Source organism: Canis aureus, chromosome 17 (assembly GCF_053574225.1).
Source record: "Canis aureus isolate CA01 chromosome 17, VMU_Caureus_v.1.0, whole genome shotgun sequence".
Lineage (NCBI taxonomy): Eukaryota > Metazoa > Chordata > Mammalia > Carnivora > Canidae > Canis > Canis aureus.
In genome coordinates this window covers 45,800,939-45,823,825 of record NC_135627.1, presented here as the reverse complement: position 1 = coordinate 45,823,825, position 22,887 = coordinate 45,800,939, and the positions used below count along the sequence as shown (strand labels likewise).

Genomic DNA, 22,887 nt, shown 5'->3' with positions numbered 1-22,887 from the left:
GAGCCTGACATGGGACTTGATCCCGGGTCTCCAGGATCAAGCCCTGGGCTGAAGGCGTTGCTAAACTGCTGAGCCACCTGGGCTGCCCTGGACATATTAATCTTTTAATGAAAATGTTTATAATAAAATGAATATTCATGATTCCATCTTTCTTACATTCACAGGAATAACGCTAGGCTTGGGCATATAAGAAATGTTAATTAAAAAAAAAATGATAATGAAGATGATGTCAACAATAAAAATACAGGTGCCCCTCCTGGGGATACGCCCAGTGCCAGGTGACATCCTAAACCCTTCACATCTGAATAGCTTCGAGTGCTCAAAAGCCGTTTGAAATAGATATTACAGTTATTATCTCCATCTTACAAATATGAAACTGAATTTAAGCTAGCTTAAATAACTCAAAAAAGGTCACACTATAAGTGAGTAAGGCTGGATTTGAAACCTGCTCCTTGATTTTATACTCCTTCTGTAAAGTTCCTTAATACATAAAAATGAGTGGGTCTGACAAAATTATTATAAAATATGTTTGCTCCATGAATCCTGTTTTAAATGAGATGAACTATCTATCAACAGGGGAATACTTGACTGCTTTGCAAAGCACATTATTATGCCAGCATTTCTTCTTAGTGACCGTGACTATAGTGACAGCTGTTTCTATTAAAAAATAAAAGGCAATGATAATAAAAAAATTGTAATTTAATTTTGTCTTTAAAATTTTCTAACCTGTGGTAACAATCACGAGATGCAGCAGAAACACAGAACAGTGTGTGTCAAACATGCACACACTACCTTCACAACACATCAAAAGATCTATAATGGAACAATCCAGGAGAGTTGATATTTGAAATAGGAATCAAGATAGAGGACTGATGAGGGCTAGTATAATTTTAGGAAAAGAAAAACCCGACACAGTAAGTTTACAGTGATCTTATAACTATTTTGCCTTTATGAGACAGTTAAAAAATCTTATTACTAAAATATTAAGAATTTTTAACATATTGGTACAACTTCTAAATTTTCCATTTTTAATCTATATGCATTGATTTAAGCTGTAAATACTTTAAGTATTTTTAAGTATTTTCTCAGGGGCCTACTGAAGAGTCTGTACAGAGGATAGCTATCTGTCAGCCAGTTGCCTTCAGTGCCAACCAGTGATCCACGGTGGCAGGAACTTGTGGTCTCTACTGTTTTGTCTAGTTCCAAGTCCTGGATTAATATGTCACCCAATGGCCCACTCGTCCTGGTCCAACCAAGGCCAAGTGTCCATAGTCTGACCAGCCACTCAGACTCTTCAGGAGAAATCTTACTTTCTAGCCACGTGTCTATCATTAGGTTACAAATGGATATTATACAGTAAAAATATATTTACAGAACTAAAAAAAAAAAAAAAACCATAATGATGTGTTCAGTTATCTGTGAAAGAAAAACATTGGTGACTTTCCCACATAACCACCAACCTAGCCTACCATTGCCACCATTGATACGGTAGCAACCAAGAGAATTATAGGTATAGGAGAATAAATCTTTCAAAAGCACTAGCTTTAGAGTTCCAAATAAAAAAGAGTAAGTTATTAAAATGGACACTCTTATATGTCACTACTGAACTTTTTATCTCTAATCATCTCTACAAAGATCACTAAACACACAACACGGAATTTTAACAATAAAAAGAAAGAAAAATCAATGGTTACTGAATTAGTATATACCAGACACTAGCCAGGTCCTTTTATATGTCAATTCATTTTCAAACTCATAACAACCATTCAGGCTTGGAACTATTATTACAGTTTTACAGGGAGGAAATGGGCTTAAACGCCAAGGTCATGCTGTTGGCCACCTTCCTGATACCATGCTGCGTGTGGTAAGGAAAAACCCCACCCTTCACTTTCCTCTGTTTAAAAAGATTGTCACAGAACATAAACAACCCTAATACGGTTCTAAACCTTTAGAGACGGTACTATGGTATGTCCTTTAATTAACAAAGTGAAATTGCTCTTGTTCTGAAATCTATTTGAATAGCTCAAAAAAAAAAATCAAATATGTTTAGCACTTGACAATCCATTCAAATTTGCAGAAATAGTGACAGTGTTTTATTCAAGGAAAAGCATTATGAGTTATAAACACCAAAGTGGCCTAACTAAAACAGACTACCTAATCCTATTCATAGCTACTGAATGTTAAGTGCTTAATAAATTAGCTTAGTGTGATGTCCCTGTTAGGATGATACTAGGCAGAAAGGAGACCACCATAAGGAAGTTTCCAAAGTCAAATGGTAATGTCTTCTGATAATATCTCCTAAAAATTAACACATATTAATGCCATACAGTATGTGTAATTGAGATATTTTTGGTGGGAAATGTTGAGAAAGGCAGAAAGAAGTAATACGATTTTTATAAAGTAATTGTTATTTGTTAAATCCTTTTGGTAAGCTGTATTCCAAAAGAGTAACATTTTGAGCTGGTTTTCAGTTATCAGAAAGAGTAGAGAAGAAATGGAATCCTTATCTTGAAAAGATACGCACTCTCATGTTCACTGCAACATTATTAGTCCATTTTACATGCAGGTATGTATATACATATATATATTCCTTATAATGTATATATACCCACACAAAAAATGGACTATCAGTCAGCCTTAAAAAAATTAAGGAAATCCTGTCATTTGCAACAACATGGGTGAACAACCTGGAGGGCATTATGCTAAATGAAATAAGCTGGACAGAGAAAGACAAGCCTGAATGATCTCACTTATGTGTGGAATCAAAGAAAACACCAGAAAAAAAAAAAAAAAAAAAAAAACGAGTAGAAAAGGGGTTGTCAGGTGCTGGAGGACGGGGCAAACAGTGGGCAGCTGGTGAAAGGGTACAGACTCTCTTATAGAATGAATAAGGCCTAATGTATAACATAACTAAAGTGGATAACACTATATTGTAGAATTGAAATTCACTAAGAGACCACATCCTAAAAGTATTTACCAAAAAAGGTGTGTGGAGGGTAGGGGGTGGGTATATGTGTGAGCTGATGGATGTTTTAATTAACTGCGTGAGGGAATTCTATCATAATGTATAGATATCAAATCATCACATTATACACTTTAAGTATCTTACAATTTTGTCAATTATCCCTTACTAAAGATTAAGGAACAGATTTCTATATGTTTTATTAAAGTTTCCATGAGAAGTAATAGATACTTCACATTCATATATTTTAGTGACACTGTCATCTCCAAAAAAGCTTTTTCCCCCAACTCTACTGATAAATATATATATATTTATTCAGAATATATATATATATTTATTCAGAATCCAGCCCTGAAATAAGTATACTGTAATGACCACTGATAGTCCATTTCTTTTCCCAAGGTTTAGTTCATGGAGCCTCTGGAAAGGAAATGCAGGTCTCTAAAAAGCCCTCATAGTTTTTAGAACAAACAGTAGACTGCTCTTTTTCTCTGATACCTCATATTACTCCTTCCTTCCAGAATATTTTTTTCCCTTGAAATTAAGCCATTACATAAAAGGTTTTGCTTGAAAAAGGATATTAGTGAAATGGGACACAGGTACATGCGTAATCTGGGCTGAATTGAAGCATATATAAAGAGCTACATTTTAACTTAGGGAAGAAATCCATCAAATACAACACTTGATATTATTTCTCTTTCATATTTTTAGGTAACATATTACTTAATAAGACACTCTGATATAATGAAGAGTGGATTAAATTGCAATCCATAAATGGATCCATGGAAGTTATGAAAAAAAGCTGAGTCTAGGCAAACTGGTTAAATATGTGAAGCCTGTCTTCGGCCACCACTGTTCCTGGTACATTCCAATCCAGGTACAACTTTCTGGCAAGCTGCTCGTGGCCTCCTCCTACAGGTGATCCTTTCATATGAAGTCCCCTGTGATCTGAACTTCTCCTTCCACCTCCTCCTTCCTCGTATCAGAAATAGCTCTTTACAGAGCCACGCCTTTTGTCTCCTGTTGACTTCTTTCCCCTCCCTGGAATACAGAAATAGCAGATGGCCTGCCAGTAGCCAAAATGGACCAAGAGGAAGCCTTGAGATTAGAACCTAAGGGAGGAAGATAAAGACAGAAAGGCACAATTCCTCATTTGTGTCCTTTCTAACCTGGGCCTGACAGAGTGGCTCCACGAAGAAAGATGGTGAGAAGGGTTGTGCTTGCCATCAGCTAGTGGTGACGAGAAAACACATCATCGACATTTGAAAGCATGCCCCCTTGGACACTCAGGGAGCTTGGAAATCTGCCGTGAAGGAGATGGAAAATCTACATGTGCACACTGACACCAGTTTGGGCCAAAGGAACAGGAATATCCTATACTGTATCCACGTGCAATTGTCCATAAAAGATAATGAGGATGAGGATTCAGCAAACAAGCTCTGTATGTTGGCTATTTACCTCTAATCACCTTTCAAAATTTACAGTCACCATGGATGAGAACCAACCACTGACTATCAAATAAAGTTATGAAAATTGCATACAAAAAAGATAGAAGTAATCCAAGTCCCTGATGATATGTAGCACTACCTTGTAAGCATCAAACAGACACCTCTGAATTTCTCTGTTTGAGTATTTAAGTCAAAGATATATGAGTTTTCTTTTATATGCGCCTGAACCTAATGTAAGCCAGCTGGGGTTAGGCTTTTGCTGGGGAAGAGAAACTGGCTGGATGGAAGACTAGGAAAAAAGAGGGATTTTTCACTGTATTTTGTCTTAAAAATCTCAATTTGAACCATGTGAATTGCTTGGTTGACATCAAATTAAGTTATACTTCATTAGAACAATTCTAAAAAATTAAAACTTTGAAATATTAGAAATTGTTACTGTTTAATGAAAACATTTTAGTCTATGAAAAAGTTCATGAAAATCTGGATATAAGATATTTTAATAAATATTGGCAATGTGATACAAACCTCAAGAGATTCTTCTCAAAACTTCTAAGTATATTAAGATAGGAGCCATTATGTTCATCTTTATAACAAGAGCGGCTAGTCAGGGGTTCCGCATGTGGCTGGTGTTCAAAAATGCTGGTTGAGAATAAAATGCCAGAAAATACGTTACTGTTGCAAGTGCTCTCTTCAGAACGTACCTGACAGTAATCTATAAAACTGAATGTGTGAGGAAGACTTGAGCCAAACACAGAGAAAAAAAAATTTTTTTGAGTAGAAGCTTAGCAGAACTGTTATTGGTAGTTAAAAGCCAGTAAGCAAACATTGTAAGCCAAATGATTTATCTGCTCCAATAACTCATTTTCCTCTGCAAGTAGTCATTGACTGACAAATATATGTAATAGTCCTACGTGAAAATTTAAAAATATGTGGAGTGGGGCATAGAGTTACTATTAAAGAAGTATGGTAAGGAACTCAGCCCCAATTCTCATGATTTTTATTTTTGTAAAATAAAAACAGCAAATCTTTCATAGCAAATCAAAGAATAGAACTTACTTGGCAAAATTTTCATACAAAAAATTCCAAAATAACTCCCTAAACATTATATAAATCAATAATTTTGATTTATATTTTATATTAACACTATAATACCTTTTTGTCCCTCTCTCTATATATGTATAAAAAATCACCCATCTTCTCAAAAGGGGCTGTTAACAATTATAAGCAGCTTATGTGAAAATTTGATTAGAATAGCTCAAATGGAATTTGCAAGTAAGGCCTTTTTATTGAGTATATCCATGAAAATTTCAAAAGATTGATAGGAATATATAACTTACTTTGTCAGTTTCATTTTTCATGTCTTGGTAATAAATGTTATTTTGATAAATAAAGATGATTTTTATTGCATTTATTGCACTGTGATTTTTATACAACAATGGTTTCTCAAGTAATATAAAAGGAGGAACCATACTTCAATACCCGAGCTGTTAACTCATGTTTCTTTTGAAGTTATTTGTTAACATTTCCACATCTGTATAAAAACTAGGTGAACTGATGATGTGGGTTTCTCTATGCCCCACAAAATGAAAATGCCAAGGAAAAAAACAGGTGTAATGGCCGTATAAATATTTCTGGATGATCACTAACTCTAACCTGTTTGCCTTTCACCATTGTCTGAGGAACCTTCCCGCTCTGCATCCATCTGACAAAATAATGGTAATGACAGTGGGGAAGGTGGCTGCACCATAAACAAACAAAATAGAGTGGATCTAAGTATGCCCCACTTGACATCAAGCCAGCCATCAGACTAGGTGAAGACGGGAAGGAAGTCCAGTCCTATCATATTACTTGCTTGTGTCTGGAGGAACCAACGTAGAACTATTAAGGTAGATTAATTCTAAAATCAGTTTCTAAGCTCTATTCAGAGTAGTGGCCACCACGGCACTGCCTGCTTGACTCCTTTCCAGAGTCAGGCTTCACTTGACAACAAAAGCAAGGCAAAGGCTTTGGAATAAAGATACAACCATACACAGAAGCTTTACATTGTATATCAAACAGTTGTGAAACACAATAAGACATGAATTATCTCCCCCAAAGGTTCTGCATTCAAAGGGCTTAGGAATTTAAGGCCAGAAAAAAAAGCTTGCCATTGTTCAAGAATTGGTATATGACCTTATAGATAGAAATAATGATCTTACAGGAAGGACCTTCCTTCTTATGACATGACCTTCTTATGACATGGCCTTTATTGATTTTTCCCTTCTGTAGGGTGCAGATGAATTAAGATGATGTAACTAACACTTATAAACAAGGTTACACATCCTGGTTATGGTGCACTGACATTCAACAGTCCATTTTAACCACCCACTGGGGTGTCTTGTACTGTATTGGCTGGAAAGCTAAAAAGCACATCAAGGATCCTCTTGCAGTTTGAATATGATCTGGCTTGGCCAGTCTCCATATCGCTCAGGGTTAGTGAGCTGGAAGTGAAGTAGCGGCCATGCTTTTGCTGGTTTCCCTTACAAGTGTGACTTTGAAAGCATTTGGAGTTCTCTTATAGCATTAGCGGAGCTCCCAATACCTGCTTCCTAGCTTTGAGGGTGCTGCGAGGCAGGAAGACGGCTATCTGCCAGGCTGGTTTTGGAGGGGAACATGCAGCTGGCAGGAACGATGGCCATTTCCTGATCACACACAGGGACCTCCTGTTGGGGAGGCCTTGAGGTTCTGGAGCCAGTAGCTGAAGCCGCGGCTGCCCAGTTCAGCAGGCAGTTCTGCATCACAGAGGAGGGAGCGACTGCCCATGTGCTTGTGTTCTGGCTCTGGAGGTTACTTCACAAAGCTCAATCTAGATCGTTCCTTCATTTATCCCAGTAAGATTGTATTCTGTTTAATATGCCAGCCAATATAAATGCTTTCCTGTTGAAACTGGATCCTGGTCTTCATAGCTGAACCTTGATCTCTACCTAATGACAGTGTGTACATAACCTTTCTAAGAAATGGGTTTCCAATTTGTAGTGGAGACGAAGAACAACGCAGGGCTTAAAGGTCTTCAGGGAATGGCACAGTCTGAAATGATATTGGGGGACTAATGGGTGCTAACTCAAAACGAAGCTGTGCTCTTGGTCACACTGAGCTGTGCTCAAAGACCAGGGGAAGCCAATGTTTAAAATATTCCCTTGACACAAGGTGTTCAGATTGTTGGTATAAGTAATATCCAAGATTTAAAACCCTAAGGATAATAGAATACTAAGTGCAAGAAGAACCAAGCTTCTCAGAGTCCGTGAGACTACCTCTAGAGCAGAGTCCTAGAAGCTACAGGCCCCCATTCATTCCTAAAGGCAATGGGGCTCTGAGATATGCTACGTCCACTCCTGCCATGCAGCCAGCTAACTTCCCAATGCCACTATCTCCTTGGCTATTTTGACTGGAAACTTGATGTGTGTGTATGTATGAGTATGTGTACTTCCTTAACCAAACCATAGCTCACTTGAATATTCAAGTCTTTTGATAAAAGTTCCTTTTTTTGGTTTGGTGATTATGTACTATTTAAAGATTCTTTAAGTCTCTCTTTGCCAGAACATAATGGTCTATCTATCCCCATTAACCTTTTTTAACAAAGGTTAAAAAGTTTTAATTTTTTACCTTAACTTTAACAAAAGTTAAAAAGTTTTAACAAAGATTAAAAGAAAAAAGAAAACATGACTAAGATTGATGGTCACTGTGGGCCCTTGGTTTTTTAGATAAAGAGACAATCCCCTATGACAGGTTGTGAGGTTTACCTGCAGGCTGTGGATAAGGGAGCCAGATTTAGCAAAACCAAAATGAAAACACTTAATTCTGAATTTCAGATTAACAACTGTTTCAGAAAAACAATGAATAATTTATTATTTTAATTTTTTTATTTTAAAATATTTTATTTATTTATTCATGAGAGACACAGAGAGAGAGAGAGGCAGAGACACAGGCAGAGGGAGAAGCAGGCTCCATGCAGGGAGCCCGATGTGGGACTCAATCCCGGGACTCTGGGATCATGCCTGAGCCAAAGGCAGACACTCAACTGCTGAGCCCACCCAGGCATCCCCTGAATAATTTTTTAGTATCAGTATATCCTGCATAATATTTGGGACACAGCTATATTTAAAAAGTATTAATGGACATACTGTGATTAAACAAGTATATTCACTGTTTATCTGGAATTCAAATTTAACTGACCATGCTGTGTTTTAACTAAATGATCCTAATTCTGGAAAACCACTTGCAAACAGTACTGCTGCAGAGTGATCTTCTCAGGGTGAGTGTAGGTGCCAGAGAGTGTCTAAAGGATTTAGGGCACCCCACTTCCGAAGCAAAGAGCTCAGTGTGGGTGATTCATGGCATTTTATATGACAGGGGATAAAGAATAAATGGAATTCTTAATTGGCCTCAGACTCGTGCTATTTCCTGGGGTTTCTTTCCTTGAACCTAGATCCAAATACACTCTTGCTGAGGGGATGTAGCTCACATTCTGGCATTCTATAACCACCCTGCTTCCTTTTATCTCCTGGCTCTCTGGAAGCTCCAAAATAAATCACAGTATTAACTTCTCAGTTTCTTCTTCATCCTTTAAATAGACAAACCACCTCAGATTCTTTTAAAACAAGAGATGGATCATATAATATTGATCAAATCAAATGAGTTGGCTTTCCTCTATGGTAGCCATGGATAACCAGTGAAAGAAATAGTTCTAAAAGTTACACATCACAGAAACCATCTTCCTAATTTTTCCATCTGTGGGAAATAAAACATAATGAATACACTACTTTAATAGTTATAGAAGTTAGAAATTTGGCTATCCAAGTTTAAAAGCGGTGTAGTATCCCTGCACCACTGTTGCTGTTGAGAATGCATGCCCCAGAGCAGAAAAGCTATTCCAGAGTTTCAACTTTTATTTACCAAGGAATGTACTCTATAACACAGAGAAGAGAGCAGTATCAAGCAATTTCATGTTTTTTATTTGTTAAAAGTGTTCTGCTGTTAAAGTATGAGAAGTGAAAATGTGGCTTAACTTTGAAATGTAATATATATCTGGAAAATAAAATAATTTGCAGCATAGTTAAGTTTTGCTCAAGTCTGGAGAGATAACATGAAAAACTCTCAGACTAGCAATTTGCTGACTAGAAAATCACTCTATTTTCAATCAGCCTAATATGGCAGTTGTTTTTCATAGGCAAAGAAAAGCTAAGGAAGACTTACGGTCTGTAGATATTCGGCATAGCTTGGCAAAATTTAGCTGCTAGTTTCTTCTTATCCTTGTTATACGATTTCCATATGGGACTTATTATTATCAACAAGAAGAAATAATAGAGGCAAACAGAAGCGAGAGGAAAGGTCTGGACTGGCATGCATTAACTGCTTGTCAACTATGGTTTTCCTAATGAATTGCCCTGTTGCTCTGTATCTCACTGATTACAGTACAACAGCTTTCATTAGTCACTGCAAATAAGACTTAGTGCCACCTTATTTACATTCTATTGCAAATAATTAGCATCTCATATTAGAATCATCCAAGGCACTTCTGAACTTACAGCAGGACTATTTGACATCATCCGATACTTGATTCCATCCTGAACAAGCTTGAAAACAGATTCTGTGCTTTTTAGTTACAACGGTGTCACCAATGAATTGTACCATAGCTTAAATTCCTGCCAATATTGTAGCTGGGGATATCAAAACGCGGCAGTAATTAGACCTTGCAAGCCTGGCTTCCCTAGTGGTAGAACTGTCACAGAAGGGGAGGAATTGATATTCAAAGTTTATAATAACTCAAACCTTTACAATTATTACTAGAACACGAATGCTACCATTTTGAAAGGCAGAAAGCAATTTGAGAAAAAAGCTTTATTACAAAGGTAAAAGATGGGGAAGAAAAAAATGGCATCATATGCTTTGCTGACCGATGCCTTTTCTCTGCTAAAAGTTTATAATTACTTATTAAAACTCAAAACTGATTATTATTAAATTGGTGAGAAAGTACTTCTTTTGAAAACATAGCTGCCACATTTAATAGACTGTAAAGCCCATTCTATTACACAAATTAGAACTTTACAAGTAGAGTATTCTAGAATTAAATATATAGATTTGCATATATTATTATTTACATAAACAAGTTTACAGAAAGAATTTTGTAGAAAACCCATTATTTCCATCCCTACAAAAAATGATGTGTATGTGGGGGTCAGTGGGGGGGGGTGTGTGTGTATGGACCTACATATGTGCGCACACATTAGTAATTCTTTATATGAAACTGATATTTTCTCCAGCATGCACGTACAATAAGACAGGAAGTAATGCATCAAATAATTCTGAATTTGTGTGACAACGCTGTTCACAGATAAAATGAGTTAATCTGAGCATAACACTTCAGGATAGGGTAACCATCAGCCCCCCAGGCAATGTCTGGGTCTATAGGCCTGCTCTTATTTCCCTGGCCTTTTCCATTGGTACGCTCTGTACCATGGGTATAGATCCTGATACATCCCTTCAGGACCCCATGAGATAACTGAGACCCCTGGTCCAGTTAACCAACTCAGCAATCCCTAATCCTTTACATATTACTTCCATTTCCACTTAGTCACTGATCCAACACCTATCCAAGACGGTTCACTTGGTGGCCCCTTCACTCACAAGAGCAGTGATAGGCTGACTCTTCCTGCCTCAGTATTTCAGTTTCAACTAATAGTTAACTATTTTCATTAGACTTTTCTGAAAAACAGGCAAGTAGGTGTTAAAATGAAATATAATAATAATAATAACAATTAGCCTTAGGTACAAAGAAGTAAATACAAACATATTAAAAATAATAGCATGTAGGACTGTTGGCTAAGGGCTCTCAGAAAATGCAGTAAAGATTAGAGGTTAGAAATCAATGATGATAATAAAATATTACTCAGTTGATAAAGGCCTTTCATACAAATTATCTTTTCTATGAACAGATCGAAGACCTTCTTCTTTCACATTAAATGTTTTATTCCTTACCATGTCTCTCAATGGAGGCAGCGAATTAGTTCTATCTGAAGAAAGCTCTTCAAAACAAAGCCAATCCCTGCAGGTTTCTTACAAGGTCAGTGTGACCTACAGGAACAAAAGGGGTGTTTATTCTCCCCTGGTAACAGCTAGGTGGTCAAATTCAGCCTACTGTTCCTTAGGGGGATAGGCTGTTGTTGAGGAAACTGGGATGATAATTAGGTTCAATATCCATGAGGTCACACAGAACATAGTAAACAATTGTTTGATATCCAGGGAAGAGGATTGTTAGAACTTGTCTGGGGCTGATATACAGTCTGTCTCCTTCCCAAATGTCTGCCTGAAACGAACCCAGGAATTTGGAAACTTTCCTAGGAGACCTTATCCTCATCCATCCATCTTAAGAATCCTTATACATCTTGAGAATATGGACCATCCTTATACATCTTAAGAATATGGACCAACGCATGGGTTCAAATCCCACTCTCGCATTTTTATTAATAACCTCTCTGTGCCTATAGCGCTTCTCACTCCAATATACATGCATAGGAAACACACACACACACACACACCCCTATAATACCTATGCCTTATGGGATTTTTGTGATGATGGACTAAGTCACTATACATAATGGCAAAACACTGCCTCTATACAGTAGGAGCTATATACATGCTGGCTGCTTTTTCTACTATTAAGAAGATATGATGTAGATAAAATGAATCACTGGAAACTTAGGAACTTATAAAAGGAAATTCTTGTCCAGTTGTTTTTTTTTTTTTTTTTTTTTTTTTAAAGATTTTATTTATTTATTCATGAGACAGAGAGAAGCAGTGACACAGGTAGAGGGAGAAGCAGGCTCCATGAAGGGAGCCTGATGTGGGACTTGATCTCGGGTCTCCAGGATCACACCCTGGACTGAAGGCGGCGCTAAACTGCTGAGCCACCCGGGCTGCCCTTGTCCAGTTGTTATTAAAGGGGCCTGGCTGTGGCCTTATACACCCAGCCTGTAACCTCACACACAATATGACATGCAGCCCTGAGGCTCACATTTTGGTCTCTAGGAGGCTTCTCCATTACAGGAAGTGTATGTGGTGGGTAATTGATTCCATATCCTGCAGCAGGGGTAAAAACAGTCAAAAGGACTTTGGGACATCTTGTTGTCCAAATGGAAGGACATACTAAAAAAAAAATGCGTGGGATGGTGTTAAAAGGACACAGAGACTTGAAGAGGGTTCTTACTGGATAAGCCAGATATTTGGGACATCAAAAAGAAAAGGGAAATTTGTCCTTTGTGAGACAAAATGTATTTTCCTACTTTCTAGTTTGTTGCTTCATGTTGTAAAATCTGCTAAGCTGAGACCCCCACTGGTCACTCTCTTTTTTGCTTTTCGTCTTACTTTTTAAAGTTTTTCCTTCTTGTTTTTCCATTTAAATTTTAGGATTAGCCTATCTATTTTTAGGTAAAATTCTATAGCTAATTTTATTGTAAATGGCTTAATGCTGGCTGATAATTTTATGAATTAATACACAAGGAAGTCCTGGAAATAATTAAGAAAAAGACCAAAAAAAAAAAAAAAAAAGAAAAAGACCAAATAACACAGAGATAGAAAATGAATGTAAAGAAACATAAGATATAAAAAAAAAAGATAGGGGGGGATCCCTGGGTGGCTCAGGAGTTTAGCGCCTGCCTTTGGCCCAGATGTGATTCTGGAGTCCCAGGATCAAGTCCCACATCAGGCTCCCTGCATGGAGCCTGCTTCTCCCTCTGCCTATGTCTCTGCCTCTCGCTCTCTCTGTGTTTCTCATGAATAAATAAATAAAATCTTAAAAAAGAAAAGATATAAAAGATACTGGTAACAGTTGACTTTAAAAGGAAACTGCATAAAGGACAAGGGTGGGATCAAATTTTTGCAAATTTTAAGGTTTGAACCCTAAAAATGTGTTACCTGTTAAAAATAAATTATAAAATGAATATAACCATGGTTTATTGGAACCAGGTGAGTATGTATAAAACTAGTTAATTACAGCATATATGCCGCTTTTATAAAAATGTTAATATTAGGACATGAACATAAAAACAGGTGATATTATAATAGGATGTTCAGTTTTCTACTAATTTAATACTTAGGGGTGTACTGATACTTAATGGAAAAGAACCAATACACTTATGTAGATGATTTTTCTCTGTCTATAGAAGCAGAAAAACATACACATGGGGACCTATAAATAAGGAACATAGTTTCACAGAAGTAGGATATATTATAAGAGGTAGGAAGAATTACAGAGAAGTGATGTAAGAGGTCAAATAAACAACATCTTGGGAGGAGAGTTGACCACGCATCCTGAAGCCCGCCTAGCTCCCAGAAGTTGAAATCTCTGAATGACTTCACATATTACAGGATGCTCAGAAGGCACAATAAGTACATGCAGGTGAACAGCCTGAAATGTTCACGTGAAGAAGAAAAGAAGCATCAGGCTTCCTGGCAAGGTGTGGACTTTAGAAGTTCCACCAGCACAGAATGGGAAACTTAACTGTAGCAGGTGTACCAGCTCAATAAACATGGCCCAGGATAGGCTTACCTTCGAAGGAACAAGAGCCCATGTATCAATCAGTCAGTTACTGAGAACAGCTGGTCTGAGAACATACTGTCTTTCTGGGCTGGGAAGATTACAGTAAGCCTGAACAGGTAGACAGATAAGAGTTGGAACTTCAATCTAAACCAGAAAAAACTAATATAGAAGCAATCAACAGTTAGGGAGGCCTGGGTGGCTCAGTCGGTTAAGCATCTGCCTTCAGCTCAGGTCATGATCTTAGGGTCCTCAGATTGAGCCTCACATCAGGCTCTCTGCTCAGTGGTGAATCTGCTTCTCCTGCTCTTTGTGTGCTCTCTCTCAAATGAATAAATAAAATCTTTAAGAAAGAAAATAAGTAATCAATAGTTAAATAAAGATTAGAAATGAATTATTGAGTAATACATGCTATAATGCTTTCAGACAGTTTTCTGTGTGTGGGGGGAGGCGGGGGGGGAGGGAACACACAAAGATCAATGAGCCATAAAGGGGTAGCATGAGATCTTTGTAGCAACAGAATCCATATCCTGATTGCCGTAGTAGTTACACAAATTTACATGTGATAAAATTGCACAGACTTATACACACATACTAACACGCATACACAGATGAATGTATGAAAACTGAATAAGGTCTGTGGCACATGCCCATGTTAACTTGCCAATCTCCTAGTGCTGCACTAAACATACATAGGACATTTCCACGGGGGGGAACTGGGTGAAGGGTCCATGGATTCTCTCTATACTAAATTAAAACCACTTCTTGTGAGTATGATTATTTCCAAATAGCTTAAACATTTTCCAACTTACAGCAAACACTATATGAATCAAAATAAAATTAAGATAGATCACAGAATTAAATATGCTTCTTAAAAAATCGGAGGAAAATTTATCTGGGCTCTTCAGCAGCGGTTGAAAGGGACCAGCCCATGGGGCACACATAACTGCAGACAAGTTTCATGTAGTTAGAGTGCTTTAAAAAAGAGTTAAAATTTTTAAATTGTGGGATTTCACATAAAAATATAGATTTCCGGTTTGTCAAGACAAACAGAAGAACTGGCACCCCAGGAATCATGTGGCTGAACTGACTGGCAGTTGTCTCTTCGGCGTGAGTCTCCACTTCCCCTAGCCTCTGCTTGGATACCCCTTTCTGGTTTGTGTCCAGTCTTGAGTGCTATATTCGTTTATGTCCCTACTCCAGCAGTATGACAGTTTTACATCCTCAGGTCTCATAAATCTAGAGGCACTTGAAAAAATTACAAATGGAAAACACTGCATTTGACTACATAAGGGGCAAATAAAACAAAAATATGATAAGCTGGGAAGAAATACCTTCTAAATTATTTTTAGTATGGAAGGAAAAATTTAGGGCAGAAATTCATCAAGGTAAAGTCTGCTATTTGATTTGTTGCTCATACATTTAGCAACCCCAGTAAGGTATTAAAAGATATCAAGGGGAAGGCAAATGTAGTCTTAGTTAAAGGTAAAATGAAGTTGGTATGAAAGTTTTACTGTGGTAGCTGAGAATGTGAGTTCTAGAACCTGACCACTGGGATTCCTCCTTAATCTAGAGGTTACACTACAGGTTATATCAGCAGGTTCCTTACTTCTGCCACCTTTAAAGCATCTATAAAGCAGAGATATTACCACTTGCTTTCTACTTACTTTTTAATTATGCCACAGGGATATGGTAATAATTAACTGGGATACATGTGTAAAACACTTAATACAGTTCCTGGCACGTAGTATGTACCCAGGAAAAATCAGAGAGGGTTATTGCTGTCAGCATAAAACTAAGTTCCTTACCTTACCTACAAAGACCAGGTAGTCCCAGCCTACCTCTCTGTCTTCTCCATTCATTCATTCTCACTGCTCAATGATCACCTCTTATTCAATATCATTCTTTTTTTTTTTTAAGATTTTATTTATTCATAAGAGACACAGGGAGATAGGCAGAGGCTTTATGAAGGACTCAATCCCAGGATCCCAGAATCATGACCTGAGCAGAAGGCAGATGCTCAACCACTGAGTCACCCAGGTGCTCCTATTCATCATTATTCTTCTGTTGATTCTTCTAACAAGTCCAGATCCCTCCTGCCTCTATTCCTTCAGTATTGCTCCTTCCGGGCTCTTTGATTAGCTGTCACTTTTTGGGGCCTCCTTTCATGCTAGAGCTCAAATGTCACTAAGAAAGGCTCCAGCTGATCATCACACCTCTTTTATTTCCTTCTCAGCACTTATAATAAGCTGATACTTCTTTTCTCTATCTCCTTGCTGTTCCAAGAGACGGTGGAACTTGTAAGGTCCATAAGGACAGGAATAACAGAACCCCAGTATCAACAGGAGATTATCCTGGGAGCTACACAATGAACATCTACTGTGTGAATGTCTTTGAATTAAACTACAAAATATTGATGAAGAAACTGGAGACTTCATGTTCAACAGCAAATCATATTTCAAGCTTAAATGTATAACTCTGATTAATGTCTCATAAAGTGAAAAAGAAAATCCAATCATATAATTATATTAAGAAAGAATATTTGGAACACTGAGACAAGCAAAGCACAACAACAAAAAAGAATGCCATTTTGATAAATATTAAGCAATCTAATTAGACAGCCACCATACCTACTTCTGTATAACATTTTTGACCTGCAAATTGTGCCTTCACACAGTAGAGGCAGCTCTGTAATTACACCAATCACTACAGTTAAAAAGCTTAGAAAGAGAATGAGCCAGTAAATAAATGTAGAAGACATAATTGCCATATTCGAAGACCATTCAAGGCTGCTTGTTATCTATAGTCCAATATAGTTATATGAAAACAGCAAGAAGAACCAAAAAGGTTGTTTAGCTTTTTAGCTGAAATGAAAATTTTTGTGCTTAAATTTAAAAAGAGTTCTAGCTTGGTTTCTGCTGGTTTCACTTGAATTTAAAGATTTTTTTAACATCTAGATGGTCTTTACTGATCATCTGTCAGAATATTGGTGAAAACATTTAAAAGCCTGTTATTGCAAAACCTTATCTATAATGCTAAACTATGCTGAATCTTTGTGGGCTATAGATTAATTTAGAGCAATAGTATAAAGTTCTTGATATAGCCAGAGTACAGTAAACTCCAACTTTGACCTTCATTCATTGTTCTGTAAAACCTGATTTGTCATGTTTTCATATCTGCACAGAATACTATTAAAACACCTTCCTAAAAAGGTCCTTTTCTGAAACATATAGCTTTTGCTTTTCCATTTCTTCAAAATTTAGTCCAAATATTTTGTTTATAGTCTTTTTAGTCTATCTATATTCTTCTCATTAGTATAATTGAAGCATTTATTTGCAATTCTATGTGCTATCAGCTGGTATTAAGGGGACTGATTGTTAATGATGTAATATATTTAATTGTGTTTGTCCCATTTACACTTTAGTCTATAAATTCCTCGAGGGTCTGGAACTTAATTTCTGTTCTGAATAGAAGACTGTGGCCTTTGCATTTTCTTCTTCTTCTCCTTTTGTAACAAAGAGAGTAGAAAGATATTTCCTACATTTCAGGCCCCTATCCACCAAGGCTGGCATTATATATTCTTTTTTTAAGTGGAATATAAATTAGAGCAGATTGGATTAGAAAATCAACTACATCATATAAAGGTAAAAATTGTGAAATTTTTGTTTTCAGATTTTTTGATAGGTGTGTATGCAGATATAGGTCCTGGGTCTTGGTGTATTATTATTTTTAAATGTGGGCTGAAATCATAAAAGTTTGAAAGACACTGGGGATAGAAGATCTTTAGGTTCCTTTAATATCTACATTCTATAATTTCTAAGGCATTCACCTAGGTGTTAACCTTTCTTCCTGTATCATTGCCCATTAAGGACTACTACTGAATCACATGCAATTTTACCCAAAGGAGAGACTATTAAGAAAAATTCCAATACATAAGCACATTCATGATAAGAAGATGTTCTTTATGGAGTAAAACTCGAAAGAAATAGATTTCTAGCTATTTCCTTTTTTCAAAACAAACAAAGCCAGAGCTTAATTTTCATTAAAAAGTTTTAATTTGAAACAGCTTCATCTACTACTGAGAAGACAATAATAAAATCTTCTGTTGAAAAGGTAGTGTAACTAGTGTGTCCTATCATCTTATTCTAAAGTTTGAAATAAAAATACCCTGGAAGGTTTCTGGGAGAAGTCTTTATCAAAAGAAAATATATAAACTTGATGAATTCATTACAGATAACATTTGAAGGATATTCAAAATAGGAGGGTTTAATTATACTTAAGTCTTCTATGCCTTCAGAATTACAGTCCTTAGGTTTCAGACATACGTTTGCTCAGAAGAAGAAAACCCTAAGCTCATGTTCATTCCAATCTCCTTTTACTTTCAATCTTAACAGGTTAAAGTCCTAGTGCTGTTCAGAGGGGACAAATGCGTGGGATACAGCATGTCATTTCCCTATACAGGACCATCAGAGACATCACTAAATGAGCAGAGCAGTGTTCTTTCCACCTGAACCTTTCCCAAAGCCAGTACTCTAGGGAGCCAATGCAAGTCAGTAAGTTGTTGAGAGGAAACCTTTTCCTTTTCTGGCCCAGTCAGAATCCATTTTATTTCAGAAAACTTTGATAACGGAGACCAAGTTACTACTACATACACACTGCTACCCTTGTATGTTCACTTGACTGAAAGATACACACATTCAGAAATCTGGTCTGACTTAGGCAATGGTGAGTCATGATACACTCCATTAACTCTAACCTTTTATTATGTTCATTCCTGAAACTGCTTGATTTAATCAAACCCAACTTAAGAATCAAGGTCATGTAAGGAAGTAGATATCTGGTTCTTAGAATAACCCTTTTGCTGTTTCCCTTTAAAACTCACACTCCCATCAAATGGCTTAGTCATGAAAATGACCCAAATAATGTGGTGTTCTGCGTGAAAATAAATATATTAAGTATTATTTATGGACAACAGAGTCTTGGGGGTGAAAAAATACACAAGACTAGTCTAATTCAACAAAAAGCATCTTAAAGCTTGTTAAAAGCAAAAACAGGATTTTCTTTTTGGCTCATCAACATCATCTCATATCAAAAGTTAAAGTTTATGAATTATTGAATTGGTGAGTAAATTTGCCCCTTGAAACCATCTGACTTTGCCTCCAAGGAGTCGTGTCACTTCCTCTTCATGTCAATGTCTTGCATGGCTGAGTTGCCACAATCCGCTTTGGCTACTAAAGCTCAAGTCATTCGAAGCCATCAAATCAATTATAACAGCCCTTGCTGTCTTACACCGACAACCAGTGATTGATAACAAAACCTATCTGCTTTCAGTTCTCATCTGACAGCAACAAGCCAGTCCCTGCCTGCTCTTACTGGCATTTGTCATAAATCAATAGCAATTCCACCCTGCAGAAAGGGGCTGGCCACTCTTAGCCCATGTAGTCTCACTTTATTTTCAAATTTTGAAAATGTAACTATTAAAGAATATTAATGCCAAAAGTTTATTCCTTGAAGTATCTGATATTACATGTAAGTAATCACATAATTTAATACTACTCAACGTTTCTATTGTTTAATTCGATTTCCAAATGCCTAAGACATCTCTAAAACTTTGAAAGACAAAACTGTACACTCTGGAATCCTGTGATGATGTTACATTTAGTAGAGGAAGATGACCTTTATTTTCAGATTATTTCAAGTTTAATGGCATGATTTTAGCGGACTATTTCAAAATATCTCAAAAAAGAGGATTTTATTTTACTATTTGGGAAAGGCATTGCAAAAATGAAGTAAAAACTCAATACATTATTATAAGCATTAATCAATCAGCACTTAATATTAACTGCATGCAGAAGGACATACTTTGCAGATATGAAAATAGACAATTTTCTGAAAAAGCTACATATGGATGAGACCAGTTCACTGTATCTTACAGAAATGAATAACACCTTGGTCATTTGCAGGGAAAGAAAATAACACTGATCTACTTTGCATAACTTGGAAAACACTTTGAGAATCTTTAACACCTTACTATGCAATTTTTGACATCAAAAAATACTTAATAAAATATTTGGCTACATTTGATATCATATTAGGTAGCATACTAACATAAGCAGGAATGAATGAGTCTTGCAGGGATCTTGTGCAGTAAGAGTAAAACAAAGATAATTCATAATAACATGAAGCATTTATACAGGGGGAGAGGGGACAGAAAGGGAAGAAACACACTAAGCATCTACTTTGTATAAGGCACTCACAGGGCTTTTGTATACATGATTTCATCGGCTCCTTAAAACTCTAAAATGGCGATTTTATTTCAATGTAGAAAATAGGCATAGAGTCCATCCAACTGTACTTGAAGTCAGTTCTGCTTGATTTTAAAGCCTATATTCTTTGTGTGTTCATTTATCACGTACTCACCTATTCTTATTATTGAAAACCTACTATATAGTGTATGCTAAGATAAGAATTACACATAGAAAAAGGAATGAAGCTCACACACTGAGGCAACAGATAACGCAGACAACAAAACCAAGGAGGTGGCATGCCAGCCATGGCATATAAAAAGAACATCACAGTAACTATGGCAGTAACCATGCTACAGTTCCAAACCCCAATAGGTGTGTGCTTCAAAGCTCAATTTTAATCTCAATTCAGCTAGCAAGCTGGGCGACCTTGGGTAAGTTGCTCTAACTCCACCTCTTTCTCATCTGAAAAAATGGATTCACCCCAAAAAGACGGACTTGAGTTCAAAATGAATGAACCTGTATAAGAAAACATTGGGCATATGGTAGATGATCATTAAATAGTATTCTCACTCTTTATAAACAAATTCTCACCTTCAAAACACCTTCCAAGTTAGCTGCCATCCTCAGAAATAGACAAGATCTACCTTCTTCATTTAAAACGCAAAATTACCTGATTTATAGAATTCCCTGACCAGAGTGAAATCCCGGCAATAATGGTCTGAGGTCATTTTAAATAAAGATCCTGGTCATGAAGGTGTCCTGCTAAAGAGAGGGCACCACAGGAGTAAGCAGGTACAGGTGAATGGGGTGGGGGAACCAGGGATGGCTTGCTGCAGAAGGAGGGCTCAGCAGGGCAGCCTCTACACAGACTGGGCTTTACGCATTGCCCAGAGCATGCTATTGAGTAGCCACAACAGTGCCTAAGTTGCTTAAGAATGGTCAGATTCTCTTTAGCTTCCTTCTTCCCTTCCATTTTTCCTGGGGGAGAAAAGGTCTATTGTGTGAGGCAGGTCTAGGTCTAGGTGAGGCTACTGTGTCTAGGTCAAGATAGATTTGACCTACTGTTATATACTAAGACTAGCAAGAAGAAAATATGCACACGAGAACATATTCCTCAACATTACATGATTAAATGCTATAATCCTATTAATCCATGAAGATATTTTAAAAGTGGCACCACTTTAAAAATCTAGTCCTTTAGATAATGGCTTGCAGCACCCAAAAGGGAATTCTGTGGATCAAGTCCGTTCCGCCTCTCTTCCAAGAGCAGTTACAGACTGACTCAAAATGTACCTTTCTAAATTTTATTTTATTTTTTTTAAATCTTTTTTTATTTTTATTTTTATTTATTTATGATAGTCACAGAGAGAGAGAGAGAGAGAGAGAGAGAGGCAGAGACACAGGCAGAGGGAGAAGCAGGCTCCATGCACCGGGAGCCTGACGTGGGATTCGATCCCGGGTCTCCAGGATCACGCCCTGGGCCAAAGGCAGGCGCCAAACCGCTGCGCCACCCAGGGATCCCCCTTTCTAAATTTTAAAAACTTGGTTTGACCACGTACATATTACCTATATGCCTCTTTGTCTATTGGGGTATTTTCACCAACATATCATCTGTCCACCAAAATCTGACTGTGTTTACATGTTTAACAACCAATGGCTTTTCACTTCATGATGCCTTTCTTTTTTTCCATTTTTTAACAGCACGGAAGTAATATAATTTCATGAAGTAAGAATGTTTCAGAGGCAGGGTTAAGACGCTCCTTAGCAGCCTTTTGTCTCTCCTGACCATGCAGTAAAGATCTATCCCTCAGGCTCAGGGTCCAAAGTATCAAAATTAACAACTGTTAGTAGAGGGATTAGTATACGGATTTGAAGTTTTGAATTTGCATTTTGTTAAGAATGTGATCCTGTAGAATAACATGCCGTATAAAATAAACTAACCACACTTCACTTACTGAATTGTAATTTGGATCTTGAATGTATTTAGCAATCTAATACTGAACTGTTGGAGGCTGCATGATATAGTAGAAAAACCACATCAGATGGAAAAATAAAATTCTTTATTCTGTATGGGGTAACGTGAGCTGGTCAGTTAACTACTGTTGACTACCCTTTCTTCATTCATTGCTTGGGAATACTAATATCAACATGTGTGCCTCACAGTGTTGTTTAGAGGATCAATGACAATACCACCAGTACTGGTGGCATCAGAAGTACAATAGCCTCCATGCTCATTCATGTTTATAAATATTACTTTGGGTCGGGTGTTCTGCAAAAAGCTTTTAAATACAGAACTGAGTACCTACAGACAGACTACATTCATTTATGGATTTTAAAGAAAAGGACACAGACATAATAAAATTAAAATTAATACCAAATCTGGAATTTGAACCCAGGTCTTCTTATGCCAATGCATGTCCTTTTACTACAGTGCTACAGTGACTCTGGTTAAGCACTACAAAATGCAATGGAGAACACCAGAAAATACACAAGGCTGTATTGACTACCAATCATGACACTTTAGCAGACCTGCAACATTCACATTTTTGATACCATGTATATGCCCACCTTCCCTACCTACTCAAGGGTAGGTTGCAGAATTCTTTCAGAATATTGTTTCCTTAATTCCTTGGAAAATATATTTTTGTCTAAGCATCA

The 22,887-nt window shown here is 37.0% G+C and overlaps 1 protein-coding gene across 13 annotated transcripts in view; it reads right to left on the bottom strand.

Annotated features, from left to right (window-relative positions):
• DIAPH3 (diaphanous related formin 3) overlaps positions 1–22,887 on the bottom strand; it is a 512,559-nt gene that overhangs the window by 67,669 nt on the left and 422,003 nt on the right. Inside the window, exon 28 of one of the 13 annotated variants that reach the window (XR_013355822.1) lies at positions 4,936–5,049. The exons of the other annotated variants lie outside the window; for them this stretch is intronic. The gene's annotated coding sequence lies outside the window, so the exon portion shown is untranslated. The remainder of the gene's footprint in view (positions 1–4,935; positions 5,050–22,887) is intronic. 13 annotated transcript variants of the gene reach the window in all.